Source organism: Xyrauchen texanus, chromosome 39, assembly GCF_025860055.1.
Source record: "Xyrauchen texanus isolate HMW12.3.18 chromosome 39, RBS_HiC_50CHRs, whole genome shotgun sequence".
Taxonomy (NCBI): Eukaryota; Metazoa; Chordata; class Actinopteri; order Cypriniformes; family Catostomidae; genus Xyrauchen; species Xyrauchen texanus.
Genome location: NC_068314.1, coordinates 4,849,559 through 4,869,219, shown reverse-complemented (window position 1 = coordinate 4,869,219; position 19,661 = coordinate 4,849,559). Strand labels below are relative to the sequence as shown.

Sequence of the window (19,661 nt, the reverse complement as noted above, 5' to 3'; positions counted from 1 at the left end):
GCTTGGGTCTAATTTGGGTGGGCCACCTTTGGCTGTGCCACTGCTTCCAAACATGTACAACTTTTCAAATGTACAACAAGATGTTCCTCAGTCACCATTAATTTTTGTTGCATCTTTTTTTTTCCTACTGTGAAAGTGAATGGCAACTGAGGCTAACATTCTGCCTAACTTGTGTTCTACAGTACAAAGAATGTCATGCAAGTTTGTAATGACATGAGGTTGAATTAATAATGACAGAATTTTCATTTTTGGGTGAACTATCCTTGTTGTAGGATTGCTTTTGTGACCTATATCTTATTAACATTGGTTGCGTCTCAGTCAACTCCCTAGTTCAGTAGTCAGGGCACTGATTAGTGAGTCTCCATTTTTAGGGCGGTCTCAATCAGGCACATGCTAATGGGTTTTTGGCCCTAGGGGCTTGAGCCCCTGCCCTTTTTCTGAGGTGCCTCTCTGACAGAGCAGAATTACCATCTTACTGTCTGCTTGTGTTAGTTTGCATAAAGTCAGACATGATATTTTGCTTTATATATATTGGCTCAATAATTAACGTAACAACAGTTTTTTTTTTATTATTATTATTATGATTCAGACCTCTCTATACTCTCATAAAAGATTTTGAATCTTACACAATGTATTACGTACACGTAATCTTACACAATTTAAATAGCAAATTAGCCCAGCATTTATATTTTTGTTTTTAGCATATTTTGGAAAATAACTATGAATAAAAAATTATTTTATATAAATGTATTATTAATTATTATGCCTAATATTTTGAAACATTAACAGGCCTACTACTCAAAGTGTCTTTCATTTGTTTAGTTAAGTATTAAACCATAACACAGGGCTAAAAAAAACCCACTATTATAGCGAAAAAGAAATTGAGGTCGTATATCGTATCAAAGTTATATTTAATCAACAATGTTTTTGGCATAATGTGGATTATCACAAAAATAATTTCGTCTCGACCCCTTATTGGAAAAAAAAAAAAAAAAAAAAACGGTCACAGTAAGGCACTAACAGAAGTAAATGGGGTCAGTCAATACACACTAAGATATACTGTACATAACTGTTAACGTAATTTTAGTGTGATCAATTATAGATTTCTTTCTAATCTTGTCTGTGTTATATATTCAATACTGGAATAGCAGGGTTTTGTCGTCATGACAACAACAAAGTTGTAATATTGGAAATAGCTGATAAGGTGTGTAAGTGGTTTTATCACACTGAAATCCTATTTTTTGATGTATGATCATACAATAGGGAGGATTGTACAAGTATGATGTTAGCATCTTGTGGCTATACTTTTGAAACAATGTGTATTTTAAAGTTTATGAACTGGCCCCATTCACTTCCATTGTGAATGCTTACTGCAACCACAAAAATTATTTGTTTTAAATAAAGGGAAAAAATGACGTTTGGTTTAAATCAACAATGTGCACCAAATTCTGTTAATTGAGTTTGTATTGAACCCGGAAGATTCCTTGAATAGATCAAATGAAGTTTATTGTTATTATGAGTTTATGTATATGTCCATTACTGACCTGCCAGTTTACAGATTTATAATGAATGACATAAATGATTAATTCACTGTGAAATGAGAAAGGCATCCGATGGATATAGAGATAAAATTTGTGCATACATAGATCAAATGAGGCGTACACTGTAGCTCCTTGATGGACATAGCTTGATATGACATTTTAAAACCTTTTAGACATTTTATTCTTAATAGTATTAGTACGATTTCTTTTTACAACATTGTAACACTACAATACATTTTAATTTGTTTACATTAGTTAACTAGTTTATTTTACATGAACTAACAATGAACAATACTTTTACAGCATTTATTCATATTTGTCAATGTCAATTTCAGCGCATACATTTTTAATAGTATACGTTAACATTAGTTAATGCATTATGAATTATTCTATTTTATAAGCTAACATTAACCAATATTATTAACGCCTGTAAAAATGTATTGTTCATTTACACCAAATGGATTAACTTACTGTATGTAAATAAATGGAACCTTATTGTAAAGTCACCTGTAAACATCAAAACATCTGTTATGTCACCTCCCTGGAGATCTTAACATCAAACAGTAAAGGCATTGCTACCTTTGATGCTTTCACATGACTTCCTTTCTCCTTTTAGTTTGCACAAATTATATTCTCTTTCTTTTCTACAAAAGAATCCTTGACTAGACCTGTGGTTCTCAACCCGTTTTGCTTCAGGATATTGCTACAGATATTCATGGTGACCCAACACAGTACTAAAATTGTTTGTCATACAAATAAAAAAACACAGAAATTTATTATTTATATCAATGTTTTTCATTGTTTTTTTTTTGGCCCTGCTGTCATTGATCCAATAACATACCTGCGACCAAACCCACCAATAAAAAGCATGCGCAGGCTCCCTCCGTAGTTTGTTTTAACGTTGATGTTCAGATGTGCATGTTGGCATGGCCGTGCTGGAGTCTGTATGGGGATTAGTGTTGCACACTTGCTAAGGAAGCTGCATGTCTGGGCGAACTGAACACGATCTGCTGTAGTGCGCTGTTAAAGGCACCTACGCTTAATTTTCTTTAATATGCCTGTGATTTAAAATAAAACCCTCTACTGGGAGATTATTATGAGATTTGAATTGTTTTAACCATTTTAATTTATTCAAATTAGCTTTGTGAATGAAAGGGGCATTCGCGCTCCTGCTGCCCCTAGTCTGTGCAGTTCACAGCTATGAAGCTTCAAAACTTCAAAACCATCCTGCCCGGTTCAATTTATGCTCCACAGAAGCCCACCAGGTGGCAGGAATGTGCCTGCATGAACTTTGTGCAGTGAGATTGGGCAGAGGATGCTTCTTAGCAGGTGACTGCTTGCACAATAAACCTGAATGTAGTTCATTAAAGTACTGGTTAACAACCTGGAAGGGAGTTCACACAAAAATAAAAATGTCATTATTTACTCACCCTCATGTTGTTCCCAACCTGACTTACTTTCTTCTGTGGAACTCAAATGGAGATAGGTAGAACGTTGGTCTCAGTGACCAATCACTTTGACTGTATAAAACAAAAAGATGCAATGAGAGTAAATGGTGATTGAGACTAACATTCTGCCTAACAGAGAGAAAGCTATACAGGTTTGGAATCAAATGACTGAGTAATTGATGAACTATCCTTTAACAGCATGCTCCAATAAACAAACAAAAATGCACATAGTGTAAAATTATATTGTACCTTTTTCAGCAATATCGAGATCCTGTAATCTGAGAAAGGAATTCCGTGACTGAGGCACACGGATATAGTGATAAGCACAAGGAGGACGCTTAGCGGATTTGTGCGTGGGTGGACGCTGAAGGTCTCCGGGCCATGGAAGTGTACACTATGTAGCCAAAGCGTGTTTGGACAGCTGATATCATGGATGAATGTACCTGCTTTCAGGGAATGGAGATGGTGCCGGTTATGAGTCTCCCTATCAGCAGATAATTACGCTGTCAACATCATGTGTATTTGGTTTGCTCCTTGGTTTCTAGTTACGCCAGAGATTTTATTAGCTTGTTGTGAAGTTTGTGCGGTCTGGAGCTGCTTAGAGAACTGGGAGGGAATTTATTTTCTGAAATAGTTATGCATTCCCTCATAATTTTTGCGTTCCCTCACAAAAACTTTATCCATCCCTAATGAAAATGAACCTTTGTTGCATTACAGTAACTATGGCTTTACTACAAATAACATAGTTGAACTATAGTAACCACAAAAATAGCCATATTATAACCATTAAATTTGTAGTAATGCCATAGGAAAACCAAAAAAACATGCCTGCTACAGCTTTACTATTGTAACACCATGGTTAATTATTGTAAGGACATGTTTGTTTGTTGGTAAGAATGATGGTTTTAAAAACCATGGTACTTGTAGTAAAACCATGGTTCATTTTCATATGGGATGAAAAGGTATGGCAAAGGAATCCAAAATAATTGTGAGGGAATGCAATTCTTTGCAAGGGAGACAAAAATAATTGCAATGGAAAGCATCACTTTTTAGGGAACGCAAAAGGAACCCAAAACTTTTGCGAGGGAACACATTTATTTTTAGCTAGGGACCCAGAATATTGCAAGGAAATGCAAAATAATTCCAAGGGAACACAAATATTTTGAGAGAAAAAGCAAAAATTCAGAGGAACACAAAATGTTTTGGGGAACAAAAATAATTGCAAGGAAATGCAAAACATTTGCGAACCCAAAACGTTTGCGAAGGAACCCAAAATACTTGTTAGGAAATGCAAAACTATTATGAGGGAACGTTAAGCTATTTCAGAAAATCATTTCCCTCCCTGTCCTCTAAGGGGTTTCTTAACTATGTGTTGCATAGAACTGCATTTTCAGTGAAGAACGAGCACATTATGGAACGGTGTCTGAAATGCATCGGTGTACAAGGATAGCCACAGTGCGTGGTTTCTTTTTGAAGGCAGTATAGTGTGTTTGAGTGTTTGGGGAAATGTTAAACCCCAGAGTCCTGACTGTTGAAAGCTAGTGCTGAGATCTCCCAGCATTCTGTTCTAGCCTAATTCCTTGTGGTCTTACTGACTTGTATGGCATTTGTATTAAATCCAACCCCTCTCATTCTGCTCAGCTCCTGTGAATGGCTGGATCAGCTCCTGTGAATGGCTGGATCAGTCCAGCTCTAATCTCCATCAGCAGACTCCGAGAACACTGGGCCCGTTGTCAACACGCTGGCTAGATCCACCACAGTTGCTGACAAATTATTAACTAGACTCTCTCGCTCTCTGCTTCACTTGATCATTCTTTTCCTTTGTGTCTCTGAAAATCCTTCTCTCTAATCAGGCTCATCTGTCTTCATCTACTCTATATAGAAAAACCCCTTGCTCTCTAGTACATTTACATAAATGCATTTGGCAGATCGTCGCACCACATTTTTCTCACTAATGTGACTTAAAAGAATGGGACCTGAGAGTACAAGTACAGAATGCTGGTCGGGTGTTGAGACCAAACTTCCAGTGACTTTTAAGGTTAAAACATACTTGACGCAAGTATATAAAATGCAGGCGCTTCAAGATATGTACGTCGGCCCACCGGGAAAATGCCGGTATGCCAGATTACCAGTCCAGCCCTGGCTGTTACTTGTCTGGTGAACAAATATCATTGGCGCAATGTTGGTTTTGAGAGCTACTGTGGAGGGACAAATATTTAGTGAACAACGAATAACGTATGGCTTCAGATAAGTGTCGGATAGACCACTTTTCTGATCCTTTTATAGTTTTTTTTTTTTTTTGCTGCAAGACAGCTCCAGTCCCATTTCACTTTTATTATATGGAAAAAAAAAGCAGCCAAAACAACCTTTTGTGTTCAATGCAAGAAAGTCATACGGGTTTTACGATAGGTTTGGAAGGTGATTAAATGACAGAATTTTCATTTTTTGGTGACCTATTTCTTTAAGGCAAAGTATCAGTGCAATTGCATCACATGCAGGGTATTACATAACATTATAAAGTGCAAATAAGATTATTAATATTATTCTAAAACTATCTAGAAGAATGATAGATGTGTTTATGCATGCATGTAAGAATGGCAAAAGCTTGATCTAGGTATTTCAAAATATCACTAGTTGTCCTGCATGTTTATATGACATTTAATTGTTCATTTTTATGCGAGTCAGTGATATTATGGGAAGTTAATCATTATTTTATAGGATGTATGCATTAGTGCATCAGTTATTCTAACCTGTAATGAAAGAGGATTTGTTTGCCAGTGCGTTTGTGTTGGCTTAACATGCTACACATGGGTAAACACATACGACTCATCCTCATTTCCTGTTCTCTCCCTTTATCTGCAGTTGTCCGACCTGTTCTTCTGGTTCACATGGGCTGTGTGTGAATGTGTGTCTATGTATGTGTGTCACGGGCACAAACATAACTAAACTTTACCACACTTGCACACATACTACATATATCATGTATAGAAAATCTACCAAATTATCATGTTGCAGATTTTTTTTTTCTACCGGGCTGCCAGATAAACATCAAATATGAGATGATAGAAACGATAGAAGCATAACTTAAAAGAGGGAGGAGGTAAAGAAAAAACAAACAAGTGGAATAAAAAATTAACAGGTACCTAGAAAGAGAGCACGTTGCACATCATAAAACCCAAAGTGTAGGAACAAATTTGTGTTTGTACTGCAGAGTGAGTAACCAGCAGGTCGCAAAGAGGTTAATACGAAATTAATGGTCCACCGTGACGCAAACTACGATCAACCCTGTTAACTTTAAAACTGCTGTAAGCAATTTATGCACCCCTAGTGGTACCAAATGTAATTGTAAAAATAATTAATATTTCTAAACAAGTTTCCCAAACACTCGCTCTGTCATTTTTTGAACAAACAGGTAGTCCCGCCCCAAACTCGAGCCAATAGTTGAGAGCAGCCACCTGGTTTTCTGATTGGCTAACTTGAAAGTCTTTCTATACGTATGTTAAAATACTTTCTCCTATCCCAGCTTGAGGCTAGGGCATACTTATTTTTTCCACGCATAGTTTCCGGTTTCCGGAATGTTTCAAAACATTCTCTTAAATATGAATCCTATGGACATGTTCCGTGCGTGCATGCTACGACTGCTTTGTGATATAGTTAATGCTAGGCTCATGTGCAGATGATGCCTACTGTGCGGTTGACGAAATTAGCAAAGTATACTTTGGCCTTTGAAAAACTGTAAACAATGTCTCTGTGACATTTCTATTTTTGTTTTGCTCATCCCACCCAGGCAACTCTGCGACATTTCGTCAACTGGTGTGGGTTTCTGTTTTTTCTAATAAAAAGACAGGTGGGGTAGTTTAAGAAAACTTTTTGGAAACAAGGGTTATATTTGTAATTGTGTTAGGTGGCGCAGAAATTGCATGCTTCAGCTTTAATGTCTCCCAATTTTACTCAGATTTTACTTAGAGATTTTGAAGAGAGCTAGAGAAAGTGAATGAGTGCTTAGCTGGAGGTCTGAAAGCGGGATATAATTATACAGCGTTTCATCAGTTCAGAGTTAAACACCCAATTGTCACCTACAAATATAGAAATGGAGATGAGCATTCTTACCCTGCAACAAGAATAGGTGGTACTTACCGACACACGCTCAAATGCACTCTTGTACACGTACTGCGGATGAGCTTTACCAATTGGCACACACACTTGAATGAACTCTGTACTCTTCAATTTATATTGTTTTCAGATGTAATGAAGTGTAATTATGAGCTGTTGTAACAATGCAGCTGCTCCTTACTGTAAAATAGTAAATCAATGGGTTCTTCCATGTCTTAACTGATCGTTATAGACCTGAATGAAGGAACCTCTAAACTTTTATCATGTCTGTTCTCTAAAGACCATTTTTAAACTCTGATTGTTTGGCTGTAAGTTAGTGAGCCGTACTTTGCATTCTAGTGATAAAACTGCAACCTGGTCTCATAAAATCACATTACTAAACCTAGATTGCTGCAAACCGATTATGTTTCTCGGTTAAATAAACAATAGAAGCCCTACGACTTTTGTTGTAGTGACTTATATTCACTTACACGCAAATCACAAGTAAAATTAAAGATTATTGTAGACACTTTTCAACCTGTTCCTCACACAATGCTATCTTATGACATCTAGACAATTTTACTATAACACACAACTTGTAAGGTGCTACATTTTAATGTTTGCATAAGATTACTACAAGATAACTACATTTACAAGCTTTTTTGAATGCAATCAAGTTGTGTGGTAGTTCAACTGATATTGTTTTACAAGTGCTGGGATCAGGCCCGGTTCTACGGGGGTGCTTAAACAAAGCTTGGAGCACCCTCAATTGCAGAACAGGGCAAACTACTGCCCGCAGGTCAATTTATCATGAACGTTTTTATATTAGAGCTTTCATTTATCTGGCTTTGGGACCTATCGCACATCCACAAGCTTGTAATATGCTCAGGGTTGCAAGATAATAGATGCAACACCCCAAGCAGAGATTTATAAATGCACAAATAGTAAGTATTTCACCTTATGTCATATTTAATTTATGCATCCTGGTAACCATGCATGCAAGTGCACGCTCTCCTCTTCGAAAAAAAATGATAAAATACTTTAACCTCAATAGTGCAATATTATGCTCAAGGAAAAGTGTGATGCAACCACTCCGTGTTCATTCGTGAGGATGAATGGGCTGTTTAGTGCCAAGTCTGAGCATACCTTTTCAGTGACGAACTTCAGTAAAATCACAATAGATCTTCACATCATTTGCACACATAGGGGAAACATGAGCAAAACCAAGTGAGAGAGGAATATGCTTGAAGTCCCTCACACCTGTATGCGAATGTTACTCTGGCAGTAATCATTTATAATAGTCATGCAGCCTGTTTTATTCAGTTGTGTGCTGAATTGGATGCCAAACAAGCCATTGACAAGAACGACATCATGAACCATGAGTGTAAACAGGTTGATAATGCTTTCAGAATAAAACAAGTAAATGGGTAAGCCAAAAAAAACATTTATCTACTGAATCTGGAGTCATGATTCCCTGAACGGGAATGTGATCGTGGTCGAGCGAAAACAAGAGTGAACATCGGCAGAGCATTTGATTCTTGGAGGGACCTTCGTTCAGTTTTGGGGATCAAAACTGACCCTGAATTGGCTTTCTTCTTACTGGAGAGGTAAGCTTACATTATGTCTAGGTTACGGATGTAACCTCCGTTCCCTGAAGGAGGGAACAAGATGTTGTGTCGAAGAAGCGACACTAGGGGTCTCTCGAGCGCCTCTGATCTATGAAAAAAAGCCAATGAGAAGTTGGCAGACAGAGTTTGCTACACCCACTGCAACATTTGCCTTTTTTCATATTCGGCGCTCGAGAGACCCCTAGTGTCGCTTCTTCGACACAACGTCGAAAGGGGAACTGCAAAGCATGTGATTTATAGTGTCATAAGGATAGATCTGTGTAATTTTAGCTAACTTGATCTTGCCTGCTAATGCTGACGAATTGTCAGCTTCCTTGCTTCGTAACTTTCATATGATTTCAATGAACTTATCTTTATACTAAAAGTCAGGTTAATGTCAATGTTAATCTGTAATTATTCAGCGAGGTAAACTACAATAACACACACAAAAAAAAAAACATGTATTAGTGTAACGTAACTTGGTTATACAGAAAATATATACATTCTATTATTATAAAACAATAGCGCATCCATATATCAAAATTATAGTTGGGATGGAATCAAATTAATACTGAATTGTGTCAACATATTTCTAATGTACAGTCTATATTATAAACCTCTACTGTCATCATCCACCAAATTTAGCTAACAGCTATTGATAAAGCTGGCTAGCTAGCTAACGCTGACATCATATAAATGCAGTCAATGTATCATGCAAAGAAAAGTGATTACTTCAAACTACAGTCTCGCATAGTCAGACCTATATCCACACTTTGTTTTAGCCATGTTCCAGCACTGGAGAGTCAAATATAATATACAGTCTCAAAGTTTGTAGTAAAACAATCATAACTGTGTCATTTTAATTATGCTACCTTATCTTTCAGCATGATGTCAGTGAATCATGTTCAGCCTCTTTGTAAGTTATGTCCTTGTTTTGGTCGATGCTCTCTCGCGTCCCTATGGAGTGTGTGCACGAGCTTGAGCAACAGGTAGCTGACTGCAGTTCACATAACAGCCAAAGGTGTCATTAATAACAAGGGTTTATGAGTCTTACATACTGCACCTTTAAAATAAGCTTTTAGAACCTATTATTTTCAAATTTTTTATTTTACTATTAAACCAGACTCCTGATGTGGAGTGCTGAATTAAATACTAAATTACCACTGCATTGAAATATGGTAAATTAAACATTTAATAAATATACTCAGCCTTTATTCAAGGAAGTGTACATTTTCAAACACATTAAAGAAAATTAGCAGCAAAACTTCAAGCAATCTCAGAATGGTCCCATCAGTATACACTTCAGAAAATTGTGCATAATTCATACGTCTGGGATTAATTGATACAACTATGCAACTATACAACGTTTTTTCTTCTCTCTTCCATGTTCTACTTAATGGCTGATGTGGCCCCCGTACCAAAATAACTGCACACACATGCTCAAATGAATATGTAAGACTAATACTGTAAATTGGCAAGCAGATTTCCTTGAATCCCAGCAAACACACCAAAATCCCTGCATTTTGTGAAAACACAAAATGCTGCATCAATGTATGTCCTAATCAGCAGGTGCAGCAACTGAAGCAATAAATGTACATGAAACTGTTCTTTACGTTGTTTTAGTAGAATTTAAACATGATTTAATCTATTAAAAAACGTGTAATTACAATACATCTCCACTATATACAGAGCACCCCCACTATTTTCAGAAGCACCCTCAGTGATTTTGATCTGGAACCGGGCCTGGCTGGGATATGAGGACAGGATATGAGTCCAGAAGAGCATGGAAGTCAACAAAAGTATGCCAAAACTGTCATAGAAGCACCACAATATGACATGGTTGCTTCAGCAGTTGTGTTTTTCGTCCTAAATTTGCATCGGTCCGTGACCTTCAGCTCTCACTGGATCGCTTGGCAGTCGAGTGTGAAGCAGCTGGGATGAGGATTAGCACCTCTAAATCTGAGGCCATGGTTCTCAGCAGGAAACCGATGGAGTGCATACTCCAGGTAGGGAAGGAGGTATTGCCCGAAGTGAAGGAGTTCAAGTACCTCGGGGTCTTGTTCACGAGTGAGGGGACAATGGAGCGGGAGGTTGGCCGGAGAATCTGGGCAGCGGTGGCGGTATTGCACTCGCTCTATCGCACCGTTGTCACGAAAAGAGAGCTTAGCTGAAAGGCAAAGCTCTCGATCTACCGGTCAATCTTTGTTCCTACACTCACCTATGGTCATGAAGGTTGGGTCATGACCGAAAGAACTAGGTCGCGAGTACAAGCGGCCGAAATGGGCTTCCTCAGAAGGGTGGCGGGCTTCTCCCTTAGAGATAGGGTGAGGAGCTCAGTCATCCGTGAGGAGCTCGGAGTAGAGCCGCTGCTCCTTTGCGTCGAAAGGAGTCAGTTGAGGTGGTTTGGGCATCTGGTAAGGATGCCCCCTGGTCGCCTCCCTAGGGAGGTGTTTCAGGCACGTCCAGCTGAGAGGAGGCCTCGGGGAAGACCCAGGACTAGGTGGAGAGATTACATCTCCACACTGGCCTGGGAACACCTCGGGATCCCCCAGTCAGAGCTGGTTAATGTGGCTCGGGATAGGGAAGTTTGGGGCCCCCTGCTGGAGCAGCTGCCCCTGCGACCCGACTTTGGATAAGCGGTTGAAGATAGATGGATGGGTGGATGGATGGTCCTAAATTTGCTTTGACACTTCTGGTTAGGTTGAGGTTGAAGGTTTAAGGTAGGGAGGTAGGTTTTGGTGCTATAAAACTCGATAGAGCATTATCCTTTAAAACCTAATCTGTTGTCCACAACACTGTGGACATTTCATCTCTGTCGCGATATGCATAAATATCACCACAGTTACGTAATTTACATTTTCTTGTAGAAAACACGAGTAGTGCTTTACCATGCAAAACCCACCTTCCACAATGTTAGGGTGTTATTGGCGGTATGTGGTTGCCAAGGTGTTCTGAGTGGTTTTAGTGTGTTTTCTAAAAGCTGTTTCTATGCAGTGGTTAGGATGTTATGTGTGGTAGCTAGTTAGTATTAGCACACTCAATAAATGGCATAATCTGGAGGCATCATTCATGTCTGAAGGACAAATGGTAGTTTACACTGAAGTTTAATACTTGGGGTTAGAGGTATGTTCGAGTCACTAATCCCAAGTATGAGTCACAACAATTGTTATATGGCCAGAATCTACAAAGGGAATTCTTGTCAGATGCAAATTTGTCCAATTGATAATCTATTACAGAATCAAAATTGTTCCTCAAATGAGTTCCTGAAACCCAGCAATGACTTTAAGCTCCATTATGGGTAAAATAAGCATTAAGAATGACCTCTGTGGGCTAGTGTTTCAGATAATTGCATGATTTTCTACAGGTAGTTATTCTTGGAAATTTGTAACGCACAAAACACTCCTTTCATTTAAAATGCGGGTGAACTGGAGCGCCCTGTGGGTGAACGATGTGAAAACATTCTAGGTTAATTGCAGAACTGTACGAACCCCTGTGCTGTAGCCACAGGGTGAAGCTGAGAGATGTTGGGAGTGTGTGTGCATGTGTAAGTGGAATTATTGGCCTTATATAAGAGTATTAGTAGCCCAGGAGCGGCCAGGCATGAAAACATTTCTCTGTCCTTTTCTAGATAGCTGGTCCATATGGGATGTTAATGCATAGGTTTAAATTAGAGATTGTACAATGCGTTCCTCTCTTTCTCTCCATCTTTCATATAAAGCACAGCAGTAGGGTTCCAGATGTAAAAATCCCTTTTCTTGATAGAAATTGATTTCAGTGATAACATACAAACCTACCACGAGCTCCCAGATTGTCAAGTGATGATTATATGCCGACATAGTCTCATGACAACACGTAATAATTTGTATGAGATGGTGAAATCTTAAGATATCATACCACTTGCCTTGTACAAAAAGGTATGACTTTTATACTCCGGAGACCCCAGTGTGACACCTGTGTCCATTTCCTTTTTTAATTTGTAACTAGTAGCCACCTAATAAACAAGCAAAATAAATAAGAGCGCAAATGGTTTTCCAAAAAATGTATGTCCACATATGTGGACAGCGGAACTAAGCTGTGACATTATAAATAATACCAAGCTATAGAAAGCATTTTTTTTTCTCCATCAAATTGTTTATGTTTCCAGGAGTGTTATAGACATTACTGCTGATTTTCTGTAAAGCTGTATTCTTATTAAAAAAATATATATATATTTTTACATTTAAATTCTTATTCAAAGTAATGGCCAGCATCAACAATACATTATAAAGTCTGAATCTATGTTCGGATTATCATTGTACCATGTCTGCCAAATATTTTGAGTGTTCCAAATATAATTTGCAGCCTGAAACTGAACTTTTAGGAGTGAATCCATTTAGCTGCTTAGAAAGCAGGAGGTCCCCTTGCTCCCTATTTAGCAAATGACTTAACCTCCAGTGTGCTGTCTGTCTGCACTGGTCTCAGAACAGTTTGAAATGCACCTTATTTTCATCCTAACTCCATATAAAGGCTCTGAAAGCAAAATCTTTCATCTTTAGGATGAACCCATTGATTTTAAATCTGAAAAAGCACAGTAAATATAGGAGTACATTTACTGATGGTAATGAATAGAACTGTATTGTACAGTAATAAAATAAAAGAACATAATTTATATTAAAATGAAGCAAAATGACCAACAAATGTGTTAATGTTGAAAGTTATTCAAAATAACTAACATGTTTTTTCAACTTTTTAGGAAATGTCCCAAAATCCACATATATGGCCATACATGACATATTATCAGCGCGTTGATGCACGAATAATGAATGATTTTTTTTAAAGCGGCATATCAAATGATACTAGAGAGGTTACACTTTACAACCAAACCAGTTTCAGTGAAAAAGCTTAAGAGGTTTTTTTTACCAGAGGCGCTTTTTTTGGCTCTGCGCCTGAAGGAGCGCTTCACCATAACCAACGTCATGTTGTTGTGTCACGTGACACGGTGTGGCAGAAGTTTAACTCCTTAAATGACAGTCTAGAGTGTTGTGAACAGTATTCAGTCAGTTTAAATTCATTTAAATTATGCGTTGCATATAGCGAAGCCAAAATACAAAGTCCACGCATGTGGACATGGGGTCTTATGAGGTTAACAGTTCAGATCGATACAACACAGGCATAAATTTTAGCTTTTATACAACACTTTATTTTAAGAATGGAAACATCAGTAAAAAAAATTGGCTAATTATTCAATACTTTTCCCTTATCATGGTCCAAACAACATTTTCGTGTCTCGACTAGTACTCAAGTTATGTTCCTATTATAATCATGGTTAGGTATAGGGTAGGGGCAAGGAGTTGCACTTTAAGTTTTTGGTTTGGGGTTAAACTTAGGAAAAAATCATAATAACAGCATTTATTCATTTTTTCTATGGGAGTAACAGTTGTACATTATTCTATGAGCCAACTTGTATGATTCTTACACAATTTATTTATTTTTTTAAGATTTATGCATTTCAATTTTATATAATTCATAAAATTGAATTGAGGAATCTTTAAAAAAAAAAAAAAAATATTTGTAGTTTTATTAATGTAATTTATTTAGAAATTACACAATTTGATTGGATGGAATTTTATGAAATTGAACTGCATAAATCTTAAAAATTGCTTAAAATATTGCTTTTAGTGTACCATTTCGCCATCTCGTATACTATTATGACTTGTGGCAAAAGAGCTTGGCACCATTCACATGAAGCTCCCAAACTACTTATATTAGTATATACTATAATATTTAGAAATAAAATTGTTGTTTTATATACTGACAATTAATATATTGTGCTGTGATATTATATTGTAATTTTTTGTCCGATTTTCATATACTTTTCTACATCAAATTATGTTTCGATTCATCTCGTGCTATTAGAACAAAGGCTGCTGAAAAAGTTGGCAAACACCATTTTTACACTCATATGGCAAGATGATGAGGTGATTCCAGTTTTGCATCTCCCACTTATAGGGGGGAATCATTCTCAGCCCCTGTGACTCAAATTTTCACCTGCTGTGTGCAGATCAAGGTTATGATCATTTTCATTTTTTTTTCTTTGTTTTTTAAATTTTCACTCCAATTTAGCTTAGTTTTAGTTTTTCCGTATATTTCGTTTTTATTTTAGTATTTATATTAAGGGATATTGGAGAATGGGGAAAGCAGTTATTTGTGAAATGTAGGTCGTATTGCTGGACTCTCTAATGTCCAGTTTGTAAATAATATTATTGCGGGTGGCCTCCATGTTGGATTTTGCTTAGAAACGACCCTGCTGAAAGTACACTTATGCAATCAACTCTATTCTCTGCGACAGAAATGTAAACTGTGCTGGGTAGGTGAGGCGGCTATTGTCAAGTGGTAATTATATTATGTATGGTAGTCAAAGAAAGAAAAGATTCCGTCTCCATGCAGTTCATTCCCTTTTATGGAATGAGATCTACTTTTTAATGTTATTGCAGCAAAATCTAACATTTACAATATAAACATCGTCATAATACCAAAATGTATGTAGTTACTAGTGAAATGTGACAATTCTTGATACAAGCTCATCACAACTAATTTATGTAAGAATATTACTCAATTATTCAAGACTACTAAACAGTCAGTAATTAACAATATAGCATTGAATAGAAATAATTAAAATAGAAAATTAAGATAACAGTGATTTTGTTAACCGCTTTAAATGTTTTTAAAAGGAGTATCAAGTAAACATATAGAATGAAATAATTAAAACCAAAAAAATCAAAATCAAAATTAACAGTCAGAATCTGGTGTGGCCCTCACCCTCAAATCCAACAGGTCCCAGACGTGCTCAATGGGATTGAGATCCGGGCACTTTGCTGTCCATGGCAGAACACTGACATTCCTGTCTTGCAGGAAATCACGCACAGAATGTGCAATATGGCTGGTGGCATTGTCATGTTGGAGGGTCATGCCAGGAAGGGTACCACATTAGGGAGGAGGATGTCTTCCCTATAACGCACATCACACATTGAGATTGCCTGTAATGACAACAAGCCCAGTCCGATGATGCTGTGACACACCGCCCCAGACCATGATGGACACTCCACCTCCAAATCGATCCCGCTCAAGACAGGCCTCGGTGTAACGCTCATTCCTTAGAAGATAAACACGAGTCCGACCATCACCCCTGATGAGACAAAACCATGACTCGTCAGTGAAGAGCACTTTTTGCCAGTCCTGTCTGGTTCAGCGAAGGTGGTTTTTGTGCCCATAGGCGACGTTGTTGCTGGTGATGTCCGGTAAGGACCTGCCTTACAATGTCCCCCATCAGACATTTTGGCATTAATTCATGCATGAACACATTTTCCTCTAGCATTTGTTTTGAACCAGTAATGGCAGAATCTGATCCGTCCCGTAAGAAAGTAGTTCCGTGCACAAATGTGTTTTACGCAAACTCAGTTTTCAATTTTTTTTTTAAATGTACTTGTTCATTGAACTGTTGTATATAAGCAATGTCACACTCACAATCGTGCGATATGGCCCTCCATCAGCACTGCTGTGAATCGGCCGCAGGCATCATTCATTATATTGCTTATATATATGTACAGAGTGAGATACACTATCACTGCTATATTAGGTATTAGGCCATTTATTATCACCGTCTAGTGTCATATTCATGTTATGGTAATGGGGGTTTAAAGGTTTAAAAACACTAACAAAAATTAAATCTTATTCAAGATTATTTTTATTTTATTTCAGTTAGTTTCAGAACCATTGTTTTTCCAATTATGTTATTGTTTATTGCAGTTTACGAAAAAAAAAAAAATATTACATTTAGTTTTAGTCTTCATTTACAATAATAACCATGCTGCAGATGGGATATTTGCATTGCTTTATTGTAGTCACAATCATCTCGGTACATGGTTCACCCCAGGCTACATTAGCTTCCTAGTGCAGTTCTGGATTTGACTTCACTGTTCCGTTCATTCAAGGCACACTGATCATTTCTGACCGGTCATGAGTCATAAGACCCTCTATATGCCTCATGCGTGCTCAGATGCCTTCAACAAAACAGAGAGATTTGCAAGTATCTAACAGCTTTCCATGTGAGCTGTTAGTCATCTGTCAGATGTGTAGGTGCCTCCTTTATGATGAATGGGAGAGTAATGTTGTTATTTTACTGGAACAAATAATTTCAGGATGAGAGTGGGTGTGATTTCGTGCAACTGTCTGGTTTTATTAGTCTATAAAACCATCAAATTAAGGTATTGGGTAATTTAGAGCACATTAATTACATCTGTGATTTTACTACAGGGCAAATTTCAGAACAAAAATATTCCAGTGTTGAATTTATTACATAACAAAGGTTGCAAGAATAAAGTGTAAAATTGGTACACTTAAATACAAATGATTTTCTCTCTCGTACATGCTTATATTCTACTCACATCACACTTCACAACCCAATTCCCAGTCAGCCTGTTTCGAGACAAGATTCAAGAACACGCTGTTCAGTTTATTTCACTCAAAACACTCTAATTAAGGGTAATACACCAGAAGCAGACACATCCCCCTCGTTTGAATTATTTTTAGCAATGTGGAGCCAGAGGCAGCTGAGCGAAATCGAGGAAAGGAGACAGAGGTTAAAGAAGGTGAAGAAAAAGAGTTTACAGTGAGAGGATTAGAAATGTTACTTTTGACATTCTGCCAACTGCCAACTCAAGATCCCTATATGGTGAAAAATTGTTTAATTATTGAATCGGATCAAATGACCAGATCAATTATATGAATTCAGCAACAGAACAGGTCAAACGTTTTGCTGCTGAAATCAGTCTATTCTTACCAACATTTTAATCACCAGTGGCCAAAGATGGAAGTGTTTTGATTGTATGGGCGATTAAGCTCCAGTTTCCAGCTAAAATTTCCACAGAATGATGCCAAGTCAACAGGAATGCATATTTTATTTATTCTAGCCCCTAACCCAAAACCCAACCGTAAACCTAACCATCAGTGGAGGAACAAAAGTCAATTTAGAGCGAAAATGCAACCTCTGCATCACACTCACCATTGTTTATGTGAATGCGATTACTTCCTAGTTCCCACGGGAACAAGTCCTGCATGAAAAACTATTAGTAGCGCTAGAGGTAAATGTATTAATGCGTGAATTAATGCAAAAATGTCTGATGGGGGTGCCTCTTGTCAGCATTTCGGCTGAATGGGGTTGATTTCAGAGTACGCAACTTTCGGAAACAAGTCGATATTGCATGTGATCATGTTGTTTGAACTTAAGCTGCTTTATAATCAATCGAAGAACCTATATGGGTCTGAGAGTAAAATTCATTTCTCTCATTGGAAACAAAACAAGGTGTTGATAAGAATCTGATTCACCTCCGGTTATTATGATGCAAGAGTTTAATCTGGTTGTCCCCCACTCCCCACATGTAGTTTAAATCTTTAGCGTATGCATGCCATGTCAAGTCACCCACATCATGTTTCTTATGATGTGCCTTCTCTGTTACCACATGACCTAGATATGTTACAGACTTTTGGGGCCACGTTACATTTCTTCAAATTTAAGGTAAGTCCTGAATTATGCAGACATCTGAATACTTGACCAAGATGTTTCAGGTGCTCCTTTTCATCTCTGCAGTACACAACGATGTTGTCAATATACACAAAGCAACATTTCTCCCGTAGATCTTACAATACACACTCCAATCTTTGAAAGAAAGCAGCCGAATGAGGCCAAAGGGTAGACTGAAGAATTCAAATAGCCCAGTAGAGGTAACAAATGCCAATATCCACTCTTCAAGTCCAAGGTACTGAATATAGAGGATGCATGTAAGGATTCCAAGATATCCCGAATTTGGGGCATGGGGTAAACAATTGAAATGTGTCTTTGCATTCAGTCCTCTGTAGTCCACACAAAATCTTGTAACACCATCCTTTTTGGACACAAGAACCACAGGTGCAGCCCGGTGAGATACTGAGTGACATATGATGCTTCCTTCAAACAAATGCTGGATCTCTCGATCGATTCACTTTTGTTTCTCATGTGACACTCGGTAAGGTTTTTTTCTCTCAGCAATTTAATCAATGGTGACAATCCTATGCATGATTATTTCAGAGTATCCAGCATTCTGTGAGCAAACAGTGGGGCATTTCACCATAACATTGTCCAGCAAAGACTTAAACTCAATGGTTGTGTCAGCTCCTAGTACTACTTCATGGATTACCTGTAGAGTCTCAGAGATCTCCTTCATTCTAGGAAGTGCAAGGTAGAAATATATTTGGTTGTTTACTCTAGGATCACTGTGTATTAGAGAAAATACTATGTCTTCATCATCTTCGGACAGTAAGATGTAGTTGGCTTTCCTGAAGTTGAGGATGGTGCTGGCTGACAAAATAAAATCCAAACCTAAGATGACTGGTACGGTGTGATCTTTATCACGCATAACATGGAGACATTTTTTAACTTTTGTCCCTGCAACTCCCACTTCACTACTCCTAGAGCAGTTTGAACTTGTCTGTTGGCCAGCATAAAGGTTTGTCCTTCCCAAGGTTTCCATATTTCTTTGTATGTTCCAATTCTCATAGAACATAGAAATATCCTCTTAAACTGGATCCAAGTCTGAACATGCCTTCTTTTTGCCATCCAAAAGACTTTAGCAGTTAAAGAAACACTGAAGTCAGTGAAGCTAAGATCTCTGGATCATTCAGGGGTTGAATTGCCAGATAATCTTCGTAACATCCAAAAAAAGCAATAGGGTCATTCTCTTCACTTTCACCAAATTGAGGAAAATAATTTGGACTTTGGACAAAGTACTTTGTGCATGATGCTTAGGTGTGGACACCAAGTGAACATTAGCCTTCAATTTATTCACTGTCTGTGCATTCCTTCTCTTTAGACAATCCACCATATATTTTCCCAGATCTTGGGATTTTTGGTCTTTTTGACTTTCACATTCTCTCTGCACATAATATGTTAATCTTCTTTC

The 19,661-nt window shown here is 37.6% G+C and overlaps 1 pseudogene; it reads right to left on the bottom strand.

Moving 5' to 3' along the window:
* The window catches only part of LOC127632443 (taste receptor type 1 member 3-like), a 32,469-nt pseudogene extending 13,351 nt beyond the window's left edge, over positions 1 to 19,118 (bottom strand).
* Between the last annotated feature and the right edge of the window lie 543 nt (positions 19,119 to 19,661).